The sequence below is a fragment of the Chelonia mydas genome, chromosome 2 (assembly GCF_015237465.2).
Source record: "Chelonia mydas isolate rCheMyd1 chromosome 2, rCheMyd1.pri.v2, whole genome shotgun sequence".
NCBI lineage: Eukaryota > Metazoa > Chordata > Testudines > Cheloniidae > Chelonia > Chelonia mydas.
This window is the reverse complement of record NC_057850.1, coordinates 142,627,346-142,651,621: the sequence shown is the minus strand read 5'-3', so window position 1 is coordinate 142,651,621 and position 24,276 is coordinate 142,627,346. Positions and strand designations below refer to the sequence as shown.

The 24,276-nt window shown below is 46.3% G+C and overlaps 1 protein-coding gene across 4 annotated transcripts in view; it reads right to left on the bottom strand.

The window, feature by feature from the left end:
• The window catches only part of LOC102929953 (sodium-dependent neutral amino acid transporter B(0)AT3), a 112,303-nt gene that overhangs the window by 72,360 nt on the left and 15,667 nt on the right, over positions 1-24,276 (bottom strand). The window lies entirely within an intron of this gene.

Below are 24,276 nucleotides of genomic sequence, written 5' to 3'. Positions count from 1 at the left end.
CTCACCTGTCCTTCTCCTCTGATCACCTGATATTGCACATACTTGAACCTTCTTCACAGTAAGGGGAGGATCAGAAAAAAGTAAGAGATAGGACCTAGACACCTAAGTCCAGCATTTACATGCTCCTTACATTTACAATACCCTATTCAGCTGCTGCTGAATGCTGTAGTGCCTAACTCACCTGGTGTCTACATTTCTGCTGTTAAAGTTCCCTACATGCCTAAATTTTTTGCCTCTGGCTATGTGCATTACTGTCTCGCTCTAGGCACCTGGATGTCTAAATGCCAGAGCAACCCACAAATGGTCTATTTCACCGCTAGGACTTGATTAGGTAGGCATGCTCAGAGCATGCCTACCTGAATCAGGCCCATTCAAAATTTAGCTGGAGGAAAAGCAGCAGCAGCATTATATTAGGGAGAAGGAAGAAATTTCCACAATGGAAAACAGGGCCAGATTAAGACTCAGGTCCTTCTCCTACCTTCCCATCCTTCACTACCTATCTCTGATGTGTAACATGGCTGCCCCTCTGCACTACTACCACTACTTCATGAGGCTGGACAGTGAGGGGAGGGGAAGGCTGCATGGCAGCTGAGACTAGACAGGGAGAAACAATTTTATAATTCGGCCAAACTTCAACCACTTGACTGAAAATTTCCCATGCCAGGTGTCTGCCTCAGGAAGGATGTTGATAAAATGGAGAGGAGCTCCAGTTCAGAGAAGAGCTATGATAATAATTAAAGGATTAGAAGACCTTACAATTGCTGATGTGGGATTGTGGGCACAGCAACCAAGAGCAGGGATACAATCTTCTGGAACCCAGGCAACATCAAGAAAGTGGAAGCGACCTGACTCTAATGCAGAGGATGCCTGAATTGGCAGAGGGGAGGGAAAGAGGGGAAGAGTGGTGGAGTTAATAGTTTGGCTGTGCAATGGGATTTGGAGCAAGTAGGGGGAGGGAAGCATAAGATCTGAGAAGGAGCCAGGGAGAAGATTGGTTGAAGAGACTGGGATAGGGAGACTGGGACTCAGACAGGTAGACCAGCAGTGGAGGCTGGGACTCACTAGATGTGGGAACCGGGACTGGTATGAGGATGCAAGGAGGAAGCTGGGGAGACTTGGATGATGAGCTAGTGTGGGATGTGTGTAAGAAACAGAATGGGTACAGGCTGTAGGAGACCCAGAGAAAAGCGTCTGTGTCCACTCAGATATGCTCCCCTCCAGAGACTGGAATGGAAACCAAGATTCATGGGTCTCAACATTCCCCTACTGCCAGAAAATGTCAGAGAAGCCCCAGCTAGCAGTAGTAGGTTGCCATTTGAACAAATGGAATAATTGACAGAAGATGGCAGTGGGTCTAAAAGTTCCAGTCCTGCTTGTGACCAAGGTTTGCATCAGTATGATTCCATATGATGGAATTTTCTTTTTTTTTAAACTGTTAAATTACAAAAAAACTGTAAAAAGAACATTATTAAGCTTGCAAAGATGTAAGCCAGTGGACTGAATGTGTTCTACTCTGCCATCTGTTGACGAACTGGGGGAAAGCCCTCTGAAGAAGACTGTGTTTGCATAGACACACATACTTGCCTCTGATCAGCAAAGAGGCCTGCTTTGCCAAAGTGATCAATTTTCAATGTTGATCAAAAATTATAAGTTTTGGATTCAAGGGTAATAAAATGTTGTTATTATTGGCTGACTAAAAGGCAACAAACTATACTTAATATGCCCTAATGGAGGGGAGTCACCTGAAATCTAGCCTTGTTTGCTAGGTGTGGGGTATTGATGCCAAACCCATGTGAAAGACAGGGTTGGGGGGGGCAACAGGTGTTCCTGCTATTGGTGCTATTGGCTCATTTAAATGGTACTAGATGCCATGTGATCTCCCCCCACTCTGTCTTTAAAGAGAGAGGTGCTAGAATTCAATTGGGAGTTCTTGTTTCTTCTCAGTGATCGCTAGAGCTGAAATCTCTGATAAGCTGGTCTTGAGGCTGAGCCATAGTCCTGGTGTGGGGACAGTGCTGAAAACAGTGGTGAAAACAATGCAGGGGAGGTAATGGCAGCAACAGTTGTTGGGAAAGATATATCAATATACATTGTGATTCATATATCCATGTAAGATGTCATTGAGGCCTGGTATGAATTATGCGTGCTTGACATGAATGCATGCATTGCAAGTTAGAAACTGAAGCAAGGACTTAAGGTCAGGGACTGTTAGAACTCTTTGTGCAAAAGCAATCTTATGTTTCGAGACAAATGCGGAAAATCATCAGAAAAGGAAATAACACCAGCTAGACTGATATAAAATTGTATAAGAATTGGAGGAAATGGCACGCCTTGGATCATGGTGGCCCGCCCAAGAGTGTCTCTTTGGAATTGTGCGGATAGAAGGCCTAGTAAACAAAGGCAAAAAACCGATGACCCAACGGAATGAACTAGAAATGGATGCCTATGATTTCTGCAAATTGGAGTCGTTTATTGATCCAGAGTCCCGTGTGGATATAGATGTGGTTTTGCCAGCTCCCCGCATCTCATGATTTTATCCTGATGGAAGGTACTTTGACTGGCCATCAGGATCATTCTGACCTTTGGACTCTGGTATAGTATGTTTAGGGTGTGAATGTGGAGTGAGTAAGGTTTGTTTTGTAATCAATAAAGAGCATTTAGAGTATTATATACCAATACTGTGTCTGATATCTGCTTGCTCCCCATCCCGTAGGGAGACCTCTATTATGGGTCTAACACAGTGAGGTTCCATGTTACCCAGTGAAATCACAAGCACTGGGCTAGATGGAGGAACCTTAGACTACTGCAGGTGGCGGCAGTGACGTTTACCAGCAGTAGCAGTGGTGAGCAGATGAGCAGAAGTTGGCGTTGCTTAGGCACCACCTCAACACCCCCTGGACTCTGGAACTTCACTGACCTGGGACATCAAACCAGAGTGGGGTGCAACAGAGGGAAAAGGGGAGTGGTGTGTTTAAGGACAGTCACACCACAAGGGGGGAAACTGAGGCAAAGGACTACTGCTCAAGATACTGTATGGTGGGTTTACTTATTGTTTGTTTACTTCAGAATCTCTATTGCAGTGTTTTCCCAAATTAATCCTATGTTCCCTCTCCTCTTAATAAAAGTTTTCTTTTGTTATACACAGACTTAATGCTTGCAGGTGGGGACGTATTGACTCTTAGAGGCAGCCCAGGGATAGTGGTTCATTTTCCAGTTTTTCTGTGTGAGGGCTGGAGCCCTCTGTTTTGTAATGTTCTCATTCTGTTTTGTAATGTTAAGAGCAACCTCTAGATATTAAACCTGGCCCTTGTTACTGCCAGCACCACCTATCAGAAGGGTTACTAAAACAAGTACTCAGAAGCTAGGAAATGCCAGAATTAAGCCTGCCTGTGCAACTTTAAATTGGTTCATTTATGCATATTCATTATAATTCAGTCATTAATTACATGATAATACTATTTTTCCCCACTGGATTCCTGTCACATTCAGTGCACAGAATGGATGGTGCTTGCTCATTGAATTAGCACCAGGGTTCTCAACCCTTTTTCTTTGAGCCCGTCCCCCCACCCCCATCATGCTATAAAAACTTCACAGCTCACCTGTGCCATAACAACTGTTTTCTTCCATATAAAAGCCAGGGCCAACATTAAGGGGTAGGAAGCAGGGCAATTGCCTGGGGCCCCACACCACAGGGGGAACTGCAAACTGCAAAGCTAAGTTGCTCAGGCTTTGGCTTCAGCCCGGGGCTATGAGTCTAATGGCAGCTATGCTTGGTGGACCCCCTGAAACCTGCTCGCAGCCCCCCAAGGATCCCCAGACCCCTGCTTGAGGGCCACTGAATTAGCACATATCCAGTAAAAAGAAAAGGAGTACTTGTGGCACCTTAGAGACTAACCAATTTATTTGAGCATGAGCTTTCGTGAGCTACAGCTCACTTCATCGGATGCTCACGAAAGCTCATGCTCAAATAAATTGGTTAGTCTCTAAGGTGCCACAAGTATTCCTTTCTTTTTGCGAATACAGACTAACACGGCTGTTACTCTGAAACCTGTCACATATCCAGTGTTTTATTTTCATTGTTCAATGGATGGTTCCAAAGCATCGTTTACTGGACACTATTCAAACCCTGCTCCAAATGCAAAATTAACTTGACATTGATTTCAGTTGCTGCTGTGAATGCTCAACTCTTCTGCAAATCAGACTGCAGGGTCTCAAGTCAGGCACCTAAAAAATGAGGAGCACACCTGTGAAAAGTTTAGTTTCAGTGACCTGCCCAGTATCATACCGGAACTCTGCGTGAGAGGCAGGGATAGACCCCTGATACCAGTCAGCTCTGTGTTCTTGGGGAACCAGGGTGCAGTATCGAGTCTGTCTGACTCATGAAAGACACCCCCACACACACACCTCTATCTATCTGCCGGGGGAGAGTTTGTCACCAATCTTCTGTCTGAGGAGCAGACAGAATGTGCCCCTCAGCTTATAATGATTGAGGATATGTCAGTTGTCTCAGGAGTCCTTCTGGACTCAAATGAACCCCAGAAAGATGCTCATGAAGATGTTTCTGTAGAGCAACCCCTAGCTAAAAAGGGAAAGGACAAAATTTCTGGGGAAAATGAATTGTTGCCTAAAAGTGCTCCTGAAGGAATAGAACCTCATGCTAGCTTTTGCAAGCAATTTGCTGCAACTGAAGGGTATGGAAGTGAGTTGATTGAGTTAGCTCATAATGAATCATTGCCTGTAGCAAGCAACAGTATAGGTGCTGAGAAATGTGGTTCAGTTTCTAGCTGCCAAAGTTTTTCAACTGTGTATAAATCCACTGACTTTGTTTTAAAAAGATCTAGGGTGGAAGCCATCCCTACTAAAACCAACACTGCCTCTGTCACTGCTAAGCAGCTCTTTACACACACCTGGGATGGCCACTACTCTATTGTGAATGGGGCTAGCCCTAATGTTTGTCAGGTAGAAATCCTGAATAGGAAAAATGGGAAACCCTGGCAGAAATAGTTTCATTCCTCACAGCTCAAAGAATGGAAGGATAAACCACCTGACCCTCAAGATTGTCTTCTCCATCCTGTCAGCCTCCCTTCTTGGCCAGCAAGAAGGAACAGCTTTGAGCCATTGGAAAATATGCATCAAGTGGGCTAGTCAGTGCCTACCCTGATGTTAAGACAGGAAAAGTCCAGAAAAGTCCTTGACTTCTTATGGCCACCCTCACGTAGGTCACTACTTCATGTTTATCATGTAATATTGGTCCCAGATTCTCCCAATATATACAGGGGGAGTGTGGGAATTTGTTCTCTCTTGTCTGGCCCCTCACAGGTCCCGAACACAACCCATGGCATCCCACTGGTGCACCAACACCCTTGGTCATAAGTGTCTGGAGTCTGATGCGGTCCAGGCTCTATGCTGTCCTTGTGATCCCTCGGAGCCTCTGGAGGTGCTTTCCAGTGGAGCCCAGAAAGCAAAATTGCTGTGCCAAACGCTGAACTGGACTTTAGCTGGACATGACTTGATTCAGCAAAGTCCCCCAGACTGGGTAGTTCCATTAAAAGGCACACATTATAACAAGCTCATGCCAGCAATTTGGTTTAAATTCTATGGGCATATTGCCATTTCGGAGGGATTTCATGAGCCCAATTTGTACAGAGTGGAATTGGGCCAACAACAAAAGAAAACTTTAAATTTCAACCCTCTGATCACAAACCTTGCTCTCCTCCAACGTTTAAGAGCCCCAATTTCAGGACCCCATGTGTTGAAATTGGATCAACAAAAACATTTGGTTCTTCATAGAATCATAGAATATCAGAGTTGGAAGGGACTTCTGGAGGTCATCTAGTCCAACCCCCTGCCCAGAGCAGGACCAATCCCAACTAAATCATCCCAGCCTGGGCTTTGTCAAGCCTGACCTTAAAAACTTCTAAGGAAGGGGATTCCACCACCTCCCTAGGTAACGCATTCCAGTGTTTCACCACCCTCCGAGTGAAAACTCTTTTCCTAATAGCCAACCTAAATCTCCCCCACTGCAACTTGAGACCATTACTCCTTGTCCTGTCATCTGCTATCACTGAGAATAGTCTAGATCCATCCTCTTTGGATCCACCTTTCAGGTAGTTAAAAGCAGCTATCAAATCCCCCTCATTCTTCTCTTCCGCAGACTAAACAATCCCAGTTCCCTCAGCCTCTCCTCATAAGTCATGTGTTCCAGACCCCTAATAATTTTTGTTGCCCTTCGCTGGACTCTCTCCAATATCTCCACATCCTTTTTGTAGTGTGGAGCCCAAAACTGGACACAGTACTCCAGATGAGGCCTCACCAATGTCGAATAGAGGGGAACGATCACATCCCTCGATCTGCTGGCAATGCCCCTAATTATACACCCCAAAATGCCATTGGCCTTCTTGGCAACAAGGGCACACTGTTGACTCATATCCAGCTTTTTGTCCACTGTCACCCCTAGGTCCTTCTCTGCAGAACTGCTGTCTAGCCATTCGGTCTCTAGTCTGTAGCGGTGCATTGGATTCTTCCGTCCTAAGTGCAGGACTCTGCATTTGTCCTTGTTGAACCTCATCAGATTTCTTTTGCCCCAATCCTCCAATTTGTCTAGGTCCCTCTGTATCCTATCCCTACCCTCCAGCGTATCTACCGCTCCTCCCAGTTTAGTGTCATCCGCAAACTTGCTGAGGGTGCAATCCACACCATCCTCCATATCATTAATGAAGATATTGAACAAAACCGGCCCCAGGACCGACCCTTGGGGCACTCCGCTAGATACCGGCTGCCAACTAGACACGGATCCATTGATCACTACCCTTTGAGCCCGACAATCTAGCCAACTTTCTTCTACCCACCTTGTAGTGCATCCATCCAGCCCATACTTCTTTAACCTTGCTGACAAGATACTGTGGGAGACGGTGTCAAAAGCTTTGCTAAAGTCGAGGAATAACATGTCCACTGCTTTCCCTTCATCCATGGAACTAGTTATCTCATCATAGAACGCAATTAGGTTAGTCAGACATGACTTTCCCTTGGTGAATCCATGCTGACTGTTCCTGATCACTTTCCTCTCGTCTAAGTGCTTCAGAATTGATTCCTTGAGGACAAGCTCCATGATTTTTCCGGGGACTGAGGTGAGGCTGACCGGCCTGTAGTTCCCAGGATCCTCCTTCTTCCCTTTTTTAAAGATTGGCACTATATTAGCCTTTTTCCAGTCTTCCGGGACTTCCCCGGATCGCCATGGGTTTTCAAAGATAATGGCCAATGGCTCTGCAATCACATCCGCCAATTTCTTTAGCACTCTCGGATGCAACGCATCTGGCCCCATGGACTTGTGCATGTCCAGTTTTTCTAAATAGTCCCGAACCACTTCTTCCTTCACAGGGGGCTGGCCACCTCCTCCCCATGCTTTGCTGCCCAGTGCAGTAGTCTGGGACCTGACCTTGTTCGTGAAGACAGAGGCAAAAAAAGCATTGAGTACCTTAGCTTTTTTCACATCCTCTGTCACTAGGTTGCCTCCCTCATTCAGTAAGGGGCCCACACTTTCCTTGACTTTCTTCTTGTTGCCAACATACCTGAAGAAACCCTTCTTGTTACTCTTAACATCCCTCGCTAGCTGCAACCTCAGACTTCTCTGAAGGAGGTTCAAATCCACTTAGAGGGCATGAATATCTCTCACACAGCACCTGCATGTGCTCCCTTGATTGGAACTAGCCATAAGGGTTGGGATGAATGGGTAACCTGGGAATAAGTCTCACTATTCCTTTGATGTTATCCAGGAAGAGGGGTCTGTTGTTTTCTATCTTGGTAAAGCGCATGTGTGTGTATAAGAACAAAATGTAATATTAATTAATGGACATTGGACCCAACACATGGTGCCTTATGCTAATCACTGTTTCTGTAATGTAACAACCATTGTTAGTTGTGATATTAAGTTTACTGTGCCTATATGGACTGTACAACATTTAAATGCCTATCCTGAGCTTTACAAGGAGGTTTCCCCTATTTCAGCCACAGTTAAAAACACAGGCCATCACTCCTGGTGGGAGTCTTTGCCTGGGTGGAGCCCCAGTGCAACAGGTCTTTTGAATATCATGCTTCACCCCATTGTGGTGATCATTGGTTTCCAAATTATACTAGCAATTGGTCTGGTTCTACTGGTTTGTTGGATACAACAACTGATGCGGTGGCTGCAATGGATGGAAGATCAGATCCGGTACCACAGAGTAAGGATGTGATGGGGATACTCGCTCAGCGCAAGCACCCCATCAATAGGGGGACTTGATACTAGTCAGTTCTGTGTTCTTGGGGAATGAGGGCGCAGTATCTAGCCTGTCTGACTCATGAAAGACACCCCCACCCCCGTCTCTGCTTGAACCAAAACCGATCAGAGAAAAGGCTTGCAGAGAGCAGTGAAGGGCACTGGGAGACACACCCAGACCCCTCCTGACAAGGGTGACAAGATTAAGACCTCTCCATTAGCATGCAGAATGGAGAACAGAGACCACTCCCCTAGATACTGCGCCCTGGTTCCCCAAAATACAGTGGGGAGATTTATATACACAGAGAACATGAAACAGCGGGTGTTACCATACACACTGTAACGAGTGATCAGGTAAGGTGAGCTATTATCAGCAGGAGCAGGGGGGAAACCTTTTGTAGTGATAATCAAGGTGGGCCATTTCCAGCAGTTGACAAGAACATGTAGGTAGGCATAGCAGTCAGAAGGTTTCTGGTATAGGGTGGTGTTTATGTGACCATCGCTTATTAGCACCGTTGTGTCCAGGAAGTGGATCTCTTGTGTGGACTGATCCAGGCTGAGGTTGATGGTGGGATGGAAATTGTTGAAATCATGGTGGAATTCCTCAAGGGCTTCTTTTCCATGGGTCCAGATGATGAAGATGTCATCAATGTAGCACAAGTAGAATAGGGGCATTAGGGGACGAGAGCTGAGGAAGCGTTGTTCTAAGTCAGCCATCCCACCATCAACCTCAGCTTGGACCAGTCCACACAAGAGATCCACTTCCTGGACACTACGGTGCTAATAAGCGATGGTCACATAAACACCACCCTTTACCGGAAACCATCTGACCACTATGCCTACCTACACGCCTCCAGCTTTCATCCACACCACACCACATGATCCATTGTCTACAGCCAAGCTCTATGATACAACTGCATTTGCTCCAACCCCTCAGACAGAGACAAAAACCTACAAGATCTCTATCAAGCATTCTTACAACTACAATACCCACCTGCTGAAATGAAGAAAGAGATTGACAGAGCCAGAAGAGTACCCAGAAGTTACCTACTACAGGACAGGCCCAACAAAGAAAATAACAGAACGCCACTAGCCATCACCTTAAGCCCCCAATTAAAACCTCTCCAACGCATCATCAAGGATCTATAACCTATCCTGAAGGATGACCCATCATGCTCACAGATCTTGGGAGATAGGCCAGTCCTTGCTTACAGACAGCCCCCCCAACCTGAAGCCAATACTCACCAGCAACCACACAACAAAACCATTAACCCAGGAACCTATCCTTGCAACAAAGTCCGTTGCCAACTGTGGCCACATATCTATTCAGGGGACACCATCATAGGGCCTAATCACATCAGCCACACTATCAGAGGCTCATTCACCTGCACATCTACCAATGTGATATGTGCCAACAATGCCTCTCTGCATGTACATTGGTCAAAACTGGACAGTCTCTACATAAAAGAACAAATGGATACAAATTAGACATCAAGAATTATACATTCAAAAAACAGTCAGAGAACACTTCAATCTCTTTAGTCACTCGATTACAGACCTAAAAGTGGCAATTCTTCAACAAAAATACTTCAGAAATGGACTCCAACAAGAGACTGCTGAATTGGAATTAATTTGCAAACTAGATACAGTTAACTTAGGCTTGAATAGCGACTGGGAGTGGATGGGTCATTACACAAAGTAAAACTATTTCCCAATGTTTGTTTCCCCTCCACCCCACTGTTCCTCACAAGTTCTTGTCAACTGCTGGAAATGGCCCACCTTGATTATCACTACAAAAGGTTTTTCCCCTCCGCTCTCCTGCTGGTAATAGCTCACCTTACCTGATCACTCTCGTTACAATGTGTATGATAACACCCATTGTTTCATGTTCTCTGTGTATATAAATCTCCCCACTGTATTTTCAACTGCATGCATCCGATGAAGTGAGCTGTAGCTCATGAAAGCTTATGCTCAAATAAATTTGTTCATCTCTAGGGTGCCACAAGTACTCCTTTTTCTTTTTGCGGATACAGACTAACAGGGCTGCTACTCTGAGACCTAAACTCTGTATGCCACTGAGACTCCATCTCCTGACTGATCATGCTGGGGGCTCTGCCTGTCTCCCGCACTCAGAACCCTGAGCTACCACCATCACCTGGGAACCCCGACCATTTCAAGCTTCAGGGAGCAGTGAGATCCTTTCTTTCTGTCTCTGTTTTCCTTTCTACTTCAGGTATTAACCTTTAATAATGTATGTTATGTTGGTTTAGGCTCTCCTTCTGTAGTTATCACTATTATCCAATAAATAACTTTTACAGTTAAGCTGGTTGCTTCTCTCTCTGAACTTTACTCTTTTGTGTTTTTAGCTTCCCCATTCACTCTGCAGCAACACTTCTTTTACCTAAGCTAAAGATCCCTGTAGTGCCCAAAAATACTGTGGGGGATAGGGATGTGCTGAACCTGTGGCATATAAGGGTGACAGCTTGAAAGTGCTGCTTGGCCCAGCCTATTGAGCCCAGGGGCAAAAAGGGGGGCAGCTTGAAAGTGCTGATTGACCCAATCTGCTCAGACTTGCTCTGTGTGTGTGTTGGGGGGCAGGGAGGGAACCCAGCCTTAGGGAACACAGGTCATGCAGGATGGCTTTGTTCCAGGTGAGCCTTGAGTGGGCCTGACTGTTATTAAAAAGCCAGTCAGCTGTGAACCAGCTGAGCGGTGAACAGCGGAGAGGCTAACAGAGGGAGTTTGCCTAGGGAGAGCCCACTGAGGCTTTCATCTTGCAGACTTCTCTGAGTAGTTACTACAACACCTGAGGAAGCTTGTAGAAGAAAGGATGGTGAGCGTTCAGCTGTTGTTACCTGCACAGGATGTGCTATGTTTGTCTTTCTTTCACAGGACAGAAGCGACTTTGTCTGTACAAAGTGCAAGCTGGTCTCCATATTGAAGAGAAGGTTCAAGGTCTGGAAAAACAAGTATCAACCCTGTGTTGCATACGAGAAACTGAAGATTTCCTGGACAGACGTCAGGATATGCTTCTACGGACACAACATTCTGAAGATTCAGAGCAGGCTGCTCAGCGGGGATAGAAGGACGGTGCAGAAATTTGGCAGCATGTGACCTCCAGAAGAAGAAAGGGGAGCATCCATGTACCAGCAATGCAGATACAGGTAAGCAACCATTTTCATGTTCTCTCCACAGGTACTAATGCGGAGAGTGGACTAGATGATACATCTGAGAGAAGGGAACACAAGGAGTCTCCGCCGATTGGAAGGCATGAGATGCACTGTCCCAGGGATGGGGGTTCCACAACCATTGATCCCAAGAGAAGGAGGCGGGTGTGGGGGTCAGGACTCCCTCCTCAGGGGGACTGAGTTGCTCTATCTGCCACCCCAACCTGGAAAACTGAGAAGTCTGCTTCTTGCTAAGAGCTAGGATTCACGATGTGACGGAGAGACTGCTGAGACTCATCAAGCCCTCGGATCGCTACCCCTTCCTGCTTCTCCACGTGGGCACCAATGATACTGCCAAGAATGACCTTGAGTGGATCACTGCAGACTACGTGACTCTGGGAAGAAGGATACAGGAGTTTGAGGTGCAAGTGGTGGTCTTGTCCATCCTCCCTGTGGAAGGAGAAGGCCTGGGTAGAGACCGTCGAATCGTGGAAGTCAACGAATGGCTACGCAGGTGGTGTCGGACAGAAGGCTTTGGATTCTTTGACCATGGGATGGTGTTCCAAGAAGGCGAAGTGCTAGGCAGAGACGGGCTCCACCTAACAAAGAGAGGGAAGAGCATCTTCGCAAGCAGGCTGGCTAATCTAGTGAGGAGGGCTTTAAACTAGGTTCACTGGGGGAAGGACACCAAAGCCTTGGGGGAAGTGGGATACTGGGAGGAAGCATGAGAAGGGAGGGCTCCTGCCTCATACTGAGAAAGCGGGACAATCAGCGAGTTTTCTTAAGTGCCTATGCACAAATGCAAGAAGCAAATGGGAAACAAGCAGGGAGAACTGGAAATCCTGGCACAGTCAAGGAATTATGATGTGATTGGAATAACAGAGACTTGGTGGGATAACTCACATGACTGGAGTCCTGTCATGGATGGATATAAACTGTTCAGGAAGGACAGGCAGGGCAGAAAAGGTGCGGGAGTGCATTGTATGTAAGAGAGCAGTATGACTGCTCAAAGCCCTGGTATGAAACTTCAGAAAACCTGAGAGTCTCTGGATTAAGTTTAGACGTGTGAGCAACAAGGGTGATGTCATGGCGGGAGTCTGCTATAGACCACCAGACCAGGGGGATGAGGTGGACGAGGCTTTCTTCCAGCAACTAACAGAAGTTACTAGATCGCAGGCCCTGGTTCTCATGGGAGACTTCAATCACCCTGATATCTGCTGGGAGAGCAATACAGCAGTGCAGAGACAATCCAGGAAGTTTTTGGAAAGTGCAGGAGACAAATTTTCTGGTGCAAGTGCTGAAGGAACCAACTAGGGGCAGAGCTCTTCTTTACCTGCTGCTCACAAACCAGGAAGAATTTGTAGGGGAAGCAAAAGTGGATGGGAACCTGGGAGGCAGTGACCATGAAATGGTTGAGTTCAGGATCCTGACACAAGGAAGAAAAGAGAGCAGCAGAATACAGACCCTGGACTTCAGAAAAGCAGACTTTGACTCCCTCAGGGAACTGATGGGCAGGATCCCCTGGGAGAATAACATGAGGGGGAAAGGAGTCCAGGAGAGCTGGCTGTATTTTAAAGAATCCTCATTGAGGTTACTGGACAAACCATCCCGATGTGTAGAAAGAATAGAAAATATGGCAGGCAACCAGCTTGGCATAACAGTGAAATCCTTGCTGATCTTAAACACAAAAAGAAGCTTCCAAGAAGTGGAAGATTGGACAAATGACCAGGGGGAGTATAAAAATGTTGCTCAGGCATACAGGAGTGAAATCAGGGAGGCCAAATCACACTTGGAGTTGCAGCTAGCAAGAGACGTTAAGAGTAACAAGAAGGATTTCTTCAGGTATGTTAGGACCAAGAAGTCAAGGAAAATGTGGGCCCTTTACTGAATGAGGGAGGCAACCTAGTGACAGAGGATGTGGCAAAAGCTAATGTACTCAATGCTTTTTTTGCCTCTGTCTTCACGAACAAGGTCAGCTCCCAGACTACTGCACTGGGCAGCACAGCATGGGGAGGAGGTGACCAGCTCTCTGTGGAGAAAGAAGTGGTTTAGGACTATTTAGAAAAGCTGGACGAGCACAAGTCCCTGGGGCCGGATGCGCTGCATCCGAGAGTGCTAAAGGAGTTGGTGGATGTGATTGCAGAGCCATTGGCCATTATCTTTGAAAACTCATGGCGATCGGGGGAGGTCCCGGAGAACTGGAAAAAGGCTAATGTAGTGCCCATCTTTAAAATAGGGAAGGAAGAGGATCTGGGGAAATACAGGCCGGTCAGCCTCATCTCAGTCCCTGGAAAAATCATGGAGCAGGTCCTAAAGGAATCAATTCTGAAGCACTTAGAGGAGAGGAAAGTGATCAGGAACAGTCAGCATGGATTCACCAAGGGCAGGTCATGCCTGACTAATCTAATTGCCTTCTATGATGAGATAACTGGCTTTGTGGATGAGGGGAAAGCAGTGGATGTGTTATTCCTTGACTTTAGCAAAGCTTTTGATATGGTCTCCCACAGTATTCTTGCCAGCAAGTTAAAGAAGTATGGACTGGATGAATGGACTATAAAGTGGATAGAAGGCTGGCTATATCGTCAGGCTCAATGGATAGTGATGAATGGCTCCATGTCTAGTTGGCAGCTGGTATCAAGCGGAGTGCCCCAAGGGTTGGTTTTGTTCAATATCTTCATTAATGATCTGGTGGATGGTGTGGATTGCACCCTCAGCAAGTTTGCGGATGACACTAAACTGGGAGGAGAGGTAGATACACTGGAGGGTAGGGGTAGGACACAGAGGGACCTAGAGAAATGAGAGGATTGGGGCAAAAGAAATCTGATGAGGTTCAGCAAGGACAAGTGCAGAGTCCTGCACTTAGGATGGAAAAATCCCATGCACCGCTACAGGCTCGGCAGCAGTTCTGCAGAAAAGGACCTAGGGGATACAGTGGACCAGAAGCTGGATATGAGTCAACAGTGTGCCCTTGTTGCCAAGAAGGCCAATGGCATTTTGGGATGTATAATTAGGGGCATTGCCAGCAGATCGAGGGATGTGATCGTTCCCCTCTATTCGACATTGGTGAGGCCTCATCTGGAGTACTGTGTCCAGTTTTGGGCCTCACACTACAAGAAGGATGTGGAAAAATTGGAAAGAGTCCAGCAGAGGGCAACAAAAATTATTAGGGGGCTGGAACATATGATTTATGAGGAGAGGCTGAGGGAACTGGGATTGTTTAGTCTGCAGAAGAGAAGAATGAGGGGGGATTTGATAGCTGCTTTCAACTACCTGAAAGGTGGATCCAAAGAGGATGGATCTAGACTGTTCTCAGTGGTAGCAGATGACAGAACAAGGAGTAATGGTCTCAAGTTGCAGTGGGGGAGATTTGGGTTGGATATTAGGAAAACCTTTTTCACAAGGAGGGTGGTGAAGCACTGGAATGCATTACCTAGGGAGGTGGTGGAATCTCCTTCCTTAAAGGTTTTTAAGGTCAGGCTTGGCAAAGCCCTGGCTGGGCTGATTTAGTTGGGGATTGGTCCTGCTTTGAGCAGGGGGTTGGACTAGATGACCTCCTGAGGTCCCTTCCAATCTTGATAGTCTATGATTCTGTGATTGGGAGGGGACTTGCAGAAGGGAGAAGTAGAGCTCCATCTGAAAACACACATGACACAAGCAGTTGGTGGATGTGATTGCAGGGCCATTGGCTATTATCTTTGAAAACTCATGGTGATCAGGGGATATGATTTATCTCGGACAACTGATTAAAAAATCCCCGACAACATTGATAAAATTACAGAAACACCCCCCCCCCTCGAAGAGTAACCCTAATAAATGAGCATACCCAAAGTAATGGGCAAATCTGGTGACACCCCACCTCTCCAGGGCAGCATTCTACTACCTTCATTATAAGACATTCTTTATTTTCCTGCAATCCCCTGTCTCATTCATTACTCACTTTCCGGGATCTGACTGGTTGTGGAGGTGGACAGGACTGTTCCGTTGCTTTTCCCTTTGGAAAGGGCACTGGTGCTCAACCAGCTGGTCCTGTCCATGCTCTCGCACTGGTTCAACACCCTAAGCCTGCCCTCAGGAACTCTGGCTAGTCTCCAGAAGATCCTGGAGCTTTTCTGGCTAGGACTGCACTTAAAGAACATAATCTGTTTAATTTATCAAAACTAAGACTGAAAGGAGACTTGATTGTGTATATGTACATTCACAGGGAGAAAATAACAACTATGAAAGTGGTCTTTAATCTAGTGGAGAAGGCAAAACAGTGATGGAAACTAATACAGACAATTCAAATTAGAAATCAAGGCCAATTTTTTAACAGTGAGAGTGAAGATTGGAACAACTACCAACGAAGTGGTAGATTCTCCATCTCTTGGAGTCTTCAGATTCAGACTGGTACCTTTAATCAAATTCAAGTTACTGGGCTCAATACAGGGGTAATGGTGAAATGTAATGGCCTGTGATAAACAGACTTGGTTATCTAATTGTTCCTGCTGGCCTTAAATTTTCTATGAATATACCCTTACATGCACTATAGCCAGATATGTGTACAGTGGGATTTAATTTCTTCCAATTTTATGCACACATACCTAACCTGTTGCTTCCTTAGGAAAAAGGTCAGGGGTGTGAAAGTAAATACAGCTCTTACCAGTACGGGTCCCACTCTTTCCCCCCCGGAAGGGGAGGGGCCTCAGGCAGAAGGGGTGAGGCCAGGGGTGGAAGTAAGTTACATTTCTTACCCGTACAGTCCAAACACAAGCAACCCACCTCTCCTATATACTTCATGGATCCCTCCCATTGCGTGACTTAGCTATAGAAAATAAAGCTACTATTACTACTACCAGTACAGTCTGTAATAAAACTTTACTATTGGAATAAGCCAGAAAACTCACAGTCACATATTTCTCCTTGTCCTCCCTCCTCCTCCTCCAGCCAGGCTGCTGACGGGGCTATGCTCCCCGTTCCCCGGACCCTCACGCTAAGCAGGGGCTGCAGGGGCTCCCCTCTAGCTTGGAGCAGGGAGCAGTGGGACTGGCTGAGGGAGAAGCCTCCCCAGGTAGCCTGCTGTCTGCATAAGAATAGTTTAAATTTAGCTGTTCACTCTGCGGATTCGGGGCTATTTCTGGCTTCCTTGTTAATTTCACTCAGGGTTGTTGCTGGCAGCAGGGGAAGGGGCGTTGTGTGAGACCAAGGCAGGGGCAGAATACAATAGGCATTTTACTGCACAGCTTAAATCCAGAGCTAATAAAAGCCAGTGGAAGGGGAAAACTCACTGTCACATTGGTTTCTCTCTCCCTCCTCCTCCAGCCAGGCTGCCTGACTTGGCTAGGCTCCCTGTTTCCCCGACCTCCCCCGCCCCCTCAGCAGGGGCTGCAGCGGCTCCCCTCTATCTTGTAGCAGGGAGCAGGGGGACTGGCTGAGGGAAAAGCCTCCCCAGGATGCCTGCTGTCTGCATAAGAACAGTTTAAATTTAGCTGTTCACTCTGTGGTCTGAACTGGGGAATTAGGGGCTATTTCTGGCTTTCTTGTTAATTTCACTCAAGGTTGTTGGGGCGGGGGGTACCAAAGCCTGGGCAGTTCTTTTCTGCCCCCTGGATGAGGCAATCTTCAATAATATAATACACAAAAATACAATCAAAATCAGGAACCATTTCCAAGTTCATCTCTATCCCATTCCCTCCCCAGCAGAGGATCATGGTTGTGATGTCCAAACTGCTTGCAGATCCTCTTTGAAATATTACTGTTAAAAAAAAAAAACATGGAGAACATGGTGGGAAGATGTGTTCTGATGATCGGGGTTTATTTTGAGTAAAGCAATTTTGATAAAAAAAAAAACAACTAAAGATTCACGGGGAAAGCAAATAGCCCCATAGACAAAACCACAAAGGGACTGGAGGGGAAAACTGGATATTCAGGGAAATTATTGTGCCTCCTTTGAAAGAAATAATAGTTTTCATTCCACCCTCTCTATATATTGAATTAAACACCTGAAATGTGCTTAGGACATAGGGGCTCAGATCTCTTTTTGTTTTGTGGGTGTCTGTGTCCTGCAGAGTGCGGAGACTGAAATTGACAAAACTTTCTCTAAGTATCTTGTATATTTCATGGCAGCTCTTCTAGTTGACCTTCATTCACCCCAGTCTCCTCCTACTAATAACCACATATTGGTGTGCCCCCTGCACCCTTGCCGCTCAGGAACTTCTCCTTAATGTGTGCTGCTTAATGGTATCTTGCCCCTGGGGGGCTGTTGGTCCGATTCCTACACTGAAGAGCTATCTTTTCCGTGAGATCCATCCATACTGGACATATATATTTAGAACATACCTGGAATAAGAGTAGATTTAGATCTGTCAAGGAAGACAAGAAGATTTTGTTTTCACAAGAAGACATTCATGTGGCTGTTCCAAAGTTAGCTTTTGAGTGCCATACCGCCACATGGTAATTGCGCGGGCTTGCTTCTTATTGGTCAAGTCTATTAACAGCTGGAGGACAGTAAGTGGGGGAAAAATGCCGCCTAAGAAGATACATTCAACAGACCCTAACAGGTATGTTTAAAAGTAAAAGTGAGGAAATGGGGGATTGTCAGTCAAAAAGAACAGCAACAAATGAAGAAGCTGTAACTAGTCATCCACAGAGAAAAATGCTGACACTTTTACATGTCATGTGGTGAGCTGCAGCCACCACAAAGAAGGAGACAAATGAAACTGCTGAATTGCCCTGTAAAAAAGCTGATACTCCACCACCATACCCTGCTGTGTGGTCAAAAATGCAATTCGAGGAGTTCAAAAAGAAAAACTACTGGCTTTTTGCTTCAGGCGGTAAATTGGGTGCACAGTATGTCATGACATTTCAGATTTGAAGCTCCATTCTGCAAGAGGGGTTAGCATCTCTCCAAAGTGGGCCTCTTGTGAAATATCCTCATATGGAAAGAATAAAGAGACAGAGCTGTCTTCTCTTCACAAAAAATAAATGAACATAAGAAATCTGCAGCTCACATGGAGGCTGAAAAAATTCAAGCCATGGCTAAAAAAGAAACTCTTCTTAATCTGAACACTAAAAGTGAAGAAGCAGCATTGGAAACTACTGTTCGTGTATTCCGAAGAGCCTACTACATTGCCAAAACAAATCAACCCCTCAGTGACCACGAGATCCTTATTGACCTACAGCAAATCAACGGAATTGAAATGAGGCATTTGTTGCATAGTAGAACAGTTTGTGTAGACATAATCAATCATATAGCCACTGAAATGAAAAAGAGAATTGTCAACAAAATCATCAACAATAAGGCAAAAATTACAGTATTTGTCGATGAATCAACTACTCTCGCTGGAAACTCGACTCTCATCATTTTTTTCAAAGCCAGTATAGATGGAATTATGAGGCCTCTTACATTTCCTCTGGACTTGATAGAGCAGCAAAGCACAACAGCAGCAGCCATTAAAGGGGAAATTTTGAAATGCTTGCTGCGTTGTGGGTTCACTAAAGAACTGTTATTGGAAGTGATGATCAGCTTCTGTAGTGACGGCGCAAATGTGGATGTAGGAGTCAAAGCTGGTGTTGGAAAACTACTACAAATGGACTTTCCTAATGTGCTATTATGGCATTGTCTCAACCATAGACTGGAACTTGCTGTTGATGAAGCTTAAGAAGTCACCGGAGGTACAAATGACTGTAAGGCCTTTTGGGATGCATTATATTCCTTGTACAGTCAATCACCAGAAAGCTCTCATGAACTGAGTGCTCATGCCAATGAATTACCCATTGTACTTAAAAAAATCGGCAAAATATTCAATTTAAGGTGGGTGGTGTCAACATGGAGAGCAGTCAATGCAGTGTGGCAAACATACCCTGCTTTGGCAAAACACTTTGAGATGGCCTCACAAGACCTGTCAAGATCGGAAGCGAAGTATTAAATTTCAAGGACTACACTCAAAGCTGTGTTCTGTAAATTTCATCAGAAACCTTTCGTTAATGCTGGATGTGCTGACAGAACTGAAGAACTTGTCCGAGATGTTACAAGAACGAGACATGACCATTCCAAAAGCAGACAACCTAATGCAAATATACATCAAGAGAATCGAAAGCCTAAAAACAGACCCAGGAATTCACTCTGAAGAAGCTCAGAAGGCTGAACAATCCATGATGTTCAAAAACAGCAAATTAAACGGCGCTGGAAAAAGCCCCAGAATCAACTCGTCTCAATTCATTCAAGCAGTCATTGACAACATGAGGACAAAACTCTTCACAACTGCCTCAAACAAAGCCGATCAAAGCACACGTGAAGAAAGGGCTTCCAATTATAAGGACTTAATTAACAATTTGTCAGTTTTGAATCCTGAAAAATGGCAAGAGAATCCAGAGAATCCCCACTTTGGAGAAAAGGAAATAAGAGCATTGGCTGATCAACTGAGAATCAATCAACAAGAAACACACTTGGGATTTGTTGAATTCAAGGCTTCTGGAGGAAAAAACATTCCTGGTAAACTTAAAAAACTCATCCTTGCAGTGGACACCCTTGCTGCAAGCAACTGACTGCGAAAGAGGATTCAGTGCGATGAACAACATCATTACAGTGAAACGGACTGTACTTACCACTCGTCATGTGGCGACTTGCTATTCATTTCATGTGTGGGACCTCCTTATACTCAGTGGAATGCCATATGTGAAATTGTGGCTTGGAAAGGGCAGACGTGCAGCACATTCATCTCGAGGCATGGCAACAACAGGGAGAGCAGCGAGATCAGCTGTATGGCCCAATGGGGAGTTTCTAAGGATGCTTTGCTCCATCTAGTCCTTCCCAGGGATGCCCCTTTCTTGCCCCCATTGGCTAGCCAACTCACACCTTCCACATGCCAGGACTGAGCCAGGGACTGGGGCGGCTTTGCTGTGGGTAGTGGTTCCCCTTGGAGCTGCAGCCCCCCTGCCACCCCCTATCGCTTGTGTTGTTGCTGCTGCATGCCCCCCAGACCTCTGTCTCCTCCCCTGCCTCCTAGGGTCTCCTCCTGCAACCTGACAGAGTAGCAGTTGCTGAGGCTGGAAGTTTTCCTGTGGACACCATTAAGCAGACCCAAAAGTGGGTGTCCACAGGTGCGCTGACAGTACCCAGCCAGACCTTGCCTCTTGCAGAAGTTCCTGAGGTGTTAGCTGCAGAAACACTGTCCTTGAAGTCCTGAGGTGTTAGCTGCAGAAACACTGTCTCCCCTGTCCCCCCACCCCTCAAAAGGGCACTGGCGCCTCCCCATGGGCTGCACTCCTGGAGAATGTGCCTGGCCACTGCAATCGGTGGTCACTTGCTTGCACAAGGACAGCAATACATACAGTATGTATGTGTACGAATGTGTCACAAACGATGCAGCTGCAGCCTGCCGCTGACCAGCAGCGACCCCAGCAACCAACCCCTGTGGACTGCTACCTGCAGAGAGCCAGCAGGTGGCACTGGGCTGGGTCTGCCAAGGAGTAAGTAACCAAGGCAAAAACCACAGCCAGCCAGCCACTGCGCCATGCCCACCAGTGCTCCACTTTCCCTAGATGCTCCCTATTTCCTAGCAAGTCAGATATCAAGGATTGTTTAATCTCCCACCCAAGCACATAAAAGTGGGCAGGGGGTACACCAATGGGTGGCTATTAGTAGGGGAAGACTGGGGTGAATGAAGGGCAACTAGAATAGCTGCCATGAAATATACAAGATACTTAGAGAAAGTTTTGTCAATTTCAGTCTCCGCACTCTGCAGGACAGGGACACCCACAAAACAAAAAGAGATCTGAGCCCCTATGTCCTAAGCACATTTCAGGTGTTTAATTCAACATATAAAGAGCGTGGAATGAAAACTACTATTTCTTTCAAAGGAAGCACAATAATTTCTCTGAATATCCAGTTTTCCCCTCCTTTGTGGTTTTGTCTATGGGGCTATTGGTAACACTGGGCAACTACTCTAGGTAACTCAGGAGGATGGAAGACCACGAGTGTCGATGAAGCCCTCTTGCTCTAAGGCCCAGGCAAACTGAAGCCCCTCCGTTCCTTGAACTTTCTGTAACCCTGCAAAACTATGAAAAGCTAGCACACAAACAGACAGGTTTGCACACGGCTCGCTAGCCAAAACCAGCTTCGGCAAAAAAACATGTAAATAAAAAAAAAATGTTTAGCAAAAACTAGTAACAAATATAACCAAATAAGGCAAGGCTCAAGCAATGCTAATAAGGAAAAACATAACATGGCTGCTTTAGCTAATTGGCTACGGTATTGTACGGGGCAACAGGTAATTGGTTGTATATGCTTGTGTAATTAAATTTAAAAAAGTATAAATTGTACAATGTAATCTGCATTCGGGGCTGCAGGATTTAAAACAGCTCAGTCTCCTTGCACCATATCTAAAGCTTCAAATAAAACTTTCTTCTTCTCCACCCCATTGTGGTCATTGGCGCAACACATACCGGGCAACGAACCCAGCTGTTGCTTGCCTCGGGCACTCTGTGCCGGCAACAGGTTTTGGCGCCCAACGTGGGGCTCGAGGCTCGCTATTTAGCCTTGCCTGGACCCCTCCTGGCGGTCGACGGATTGTGGCAACAACCCGACGCCCAGTGCGCACCGGTGAGTCATCGGGAGGCGTCAGAGGAGAAGCGATTTGCTCAACCCCGGAGGGCACAATGGTGCAACGCGCCCCTATAGTGGAGAAGTGACTGCGGGCGATGGTGAGGAACCGGTCCCCTGGAAAAGGTAGGAACAGTCCAGTGATCTGGACTTTCTCTGTTAAAACCTGGGGACGCCCAAGTGTCGTCCGGGAATATGGGACAGGGACAGAGTACCACAGGCAGGGCACGGTGCACGCCCCCTAGAATGCATTCTAGCAAACTGGAAAGTGTTTGAATTGGATCCAATAACAAAAAACAAATTAAAAAGGTTCTGTACAGTAGACTGGCCTCAATATCGGCTAGAGGACCAGAAACGGTGGCCCACCAGGAGGGTCAATTAATTATAATATGATCCCTCCAATTAGTCCTGTTTTGTCAGCAAATGGGTAAATGAAATAAACATCTGTATGCGCAAGCATTTATGACTTTAAGAAATAAAACAGATGTTCTACAGAGATGTAATTTGACTCCAACAAGACCGGTAGTAACTAATGTTAGCCCCCAGAACTTCCCTAATGTTGTAATGGCAGATTCGGTGTCCCCTTCGGCCCCAAACACCCCCACCTTATAAGGTAGGACACCTCGGGTTAAGAGATTGCCCCCTTGGTGGGACTCTATCGTTTGATTACCGAGGACTGTTGTGGCTCGCCCCAGGGGCAGACGGGTGCCAGGCCACCACTATGCAAGTTTACACCCATGTGCCATTCAATCCAGTAAACTTAGCAGCTTTTAAAACACAGGCTGGGGAATTCTGAACAAACCCAAGCCGGTTTATTTCAGTCTTCGAGGGGTGCCTCAGTAGTCACAAGCCAGACTGGGACGACTGTAATATCCTCCTAAGAACCTTGTTGTCTGAGGTGGAGCAAAATCAGGTTATAAGCTAAGGCAAGGAAGGAGGCACGGCAGAGACACAAAAGAATCCAAATAATGTCCCCGCTGCCGCAGACGTGGTCCCCCTAGCAGATCCCAGGTGGAACCCGAATGACCCCTTACACATGACCCGTCTCACCTCCTACAAGGAGTTACTTTTGCATGGACTCTGACACTCAGCTGTCAGACACAACAATTGGGCCAAACCATATAAAATAATACAAAAACCAAAGAAAAGCCAGGTTGCCTTTTTACAGCGCATTCAGAATGCCATTCAGCAGAATACTAACGCAAACCCCAATGACCAGGCAACCGAGGCAATTATAAAAGGCATTTTTACCAGCCGAGCAGCCCCCAACATTAAAAAAAAGTTGCAAAAAAAAAAAAACTTAATGGGTATGACTATGGCACAAATTTTAGAAACTGCAAACCGAGCTTATAGTCTAAAAAAAAAAGGCAATGTAAAATACTGGTAGCAGCAGTGCAGGCTGGCACAAAAAAACCCCCCTGGAATGGTAGCAGTGGACGGGAAAGAAAAAACCAAGGACGAGGACGTCCAGGCCCACAGGAGAGACGGCTAAGTCACAACCAGTGTGCCTTATGCCAAAAAAAAACCACTAAAAAAATAAATGCCCAAAAAGGAAGCATGTCCCCATAATGGCAGTGGTGGAGCAGGAATTGAGGTGTCAGGGGAGACAGATCGCCCTGTCCCTGGAACCCCGAGTAAAAATGGGGGTGGAAAGCTCGGATATAAATTTTTTAGTAAACTCTAAAGCGGCACAAACTGCCGTAAACCGACCCCTTTGGTTGCCGGTAGCAGATTCCCTTACCATGATGGGCACCACAGGCAGAGGCACCAAGTGCCCAGTGTATGTCCCAGCGAAATGCGCTTTAAGAAACAGAACTATATCCCATAAGCTGGTATACCTCCCCGACTGCCCAACGCCTCTGCTGGGACGGGATCTGCTTTGTCTCCTAGGCGCCACCCTGCATTTTACTAAAAATAAAATAACCCTTACCTTACCCCCCAAGAATGCATGGATCATGTCCCTTGCAGTTAAACCCTCAGCTATGCAAGCCACAGAATGAAGCCAGTGGAAAGACCAGGTGTACCCCCTAGTGTGGGCAGCAGGGGTCCCAGGAAAGGCCACCCACCAAACCTCCGTCAATGTTCAGCTCATGCCAGGGAAAAGCCCAGTGCAAATCAAACAGTATCCAATAAAAAAAAAGCCAAAAAAGGTCTGCAGGAGACTATAGACCAGTTCCAAGCATACGGCATCCTGCAAGAATGCCAGTCAGCCTGGAACACTCCCATTCTGCCCGTACAAAAGCCTGATGGCACGTATCAACTGGTACAAGACCTAA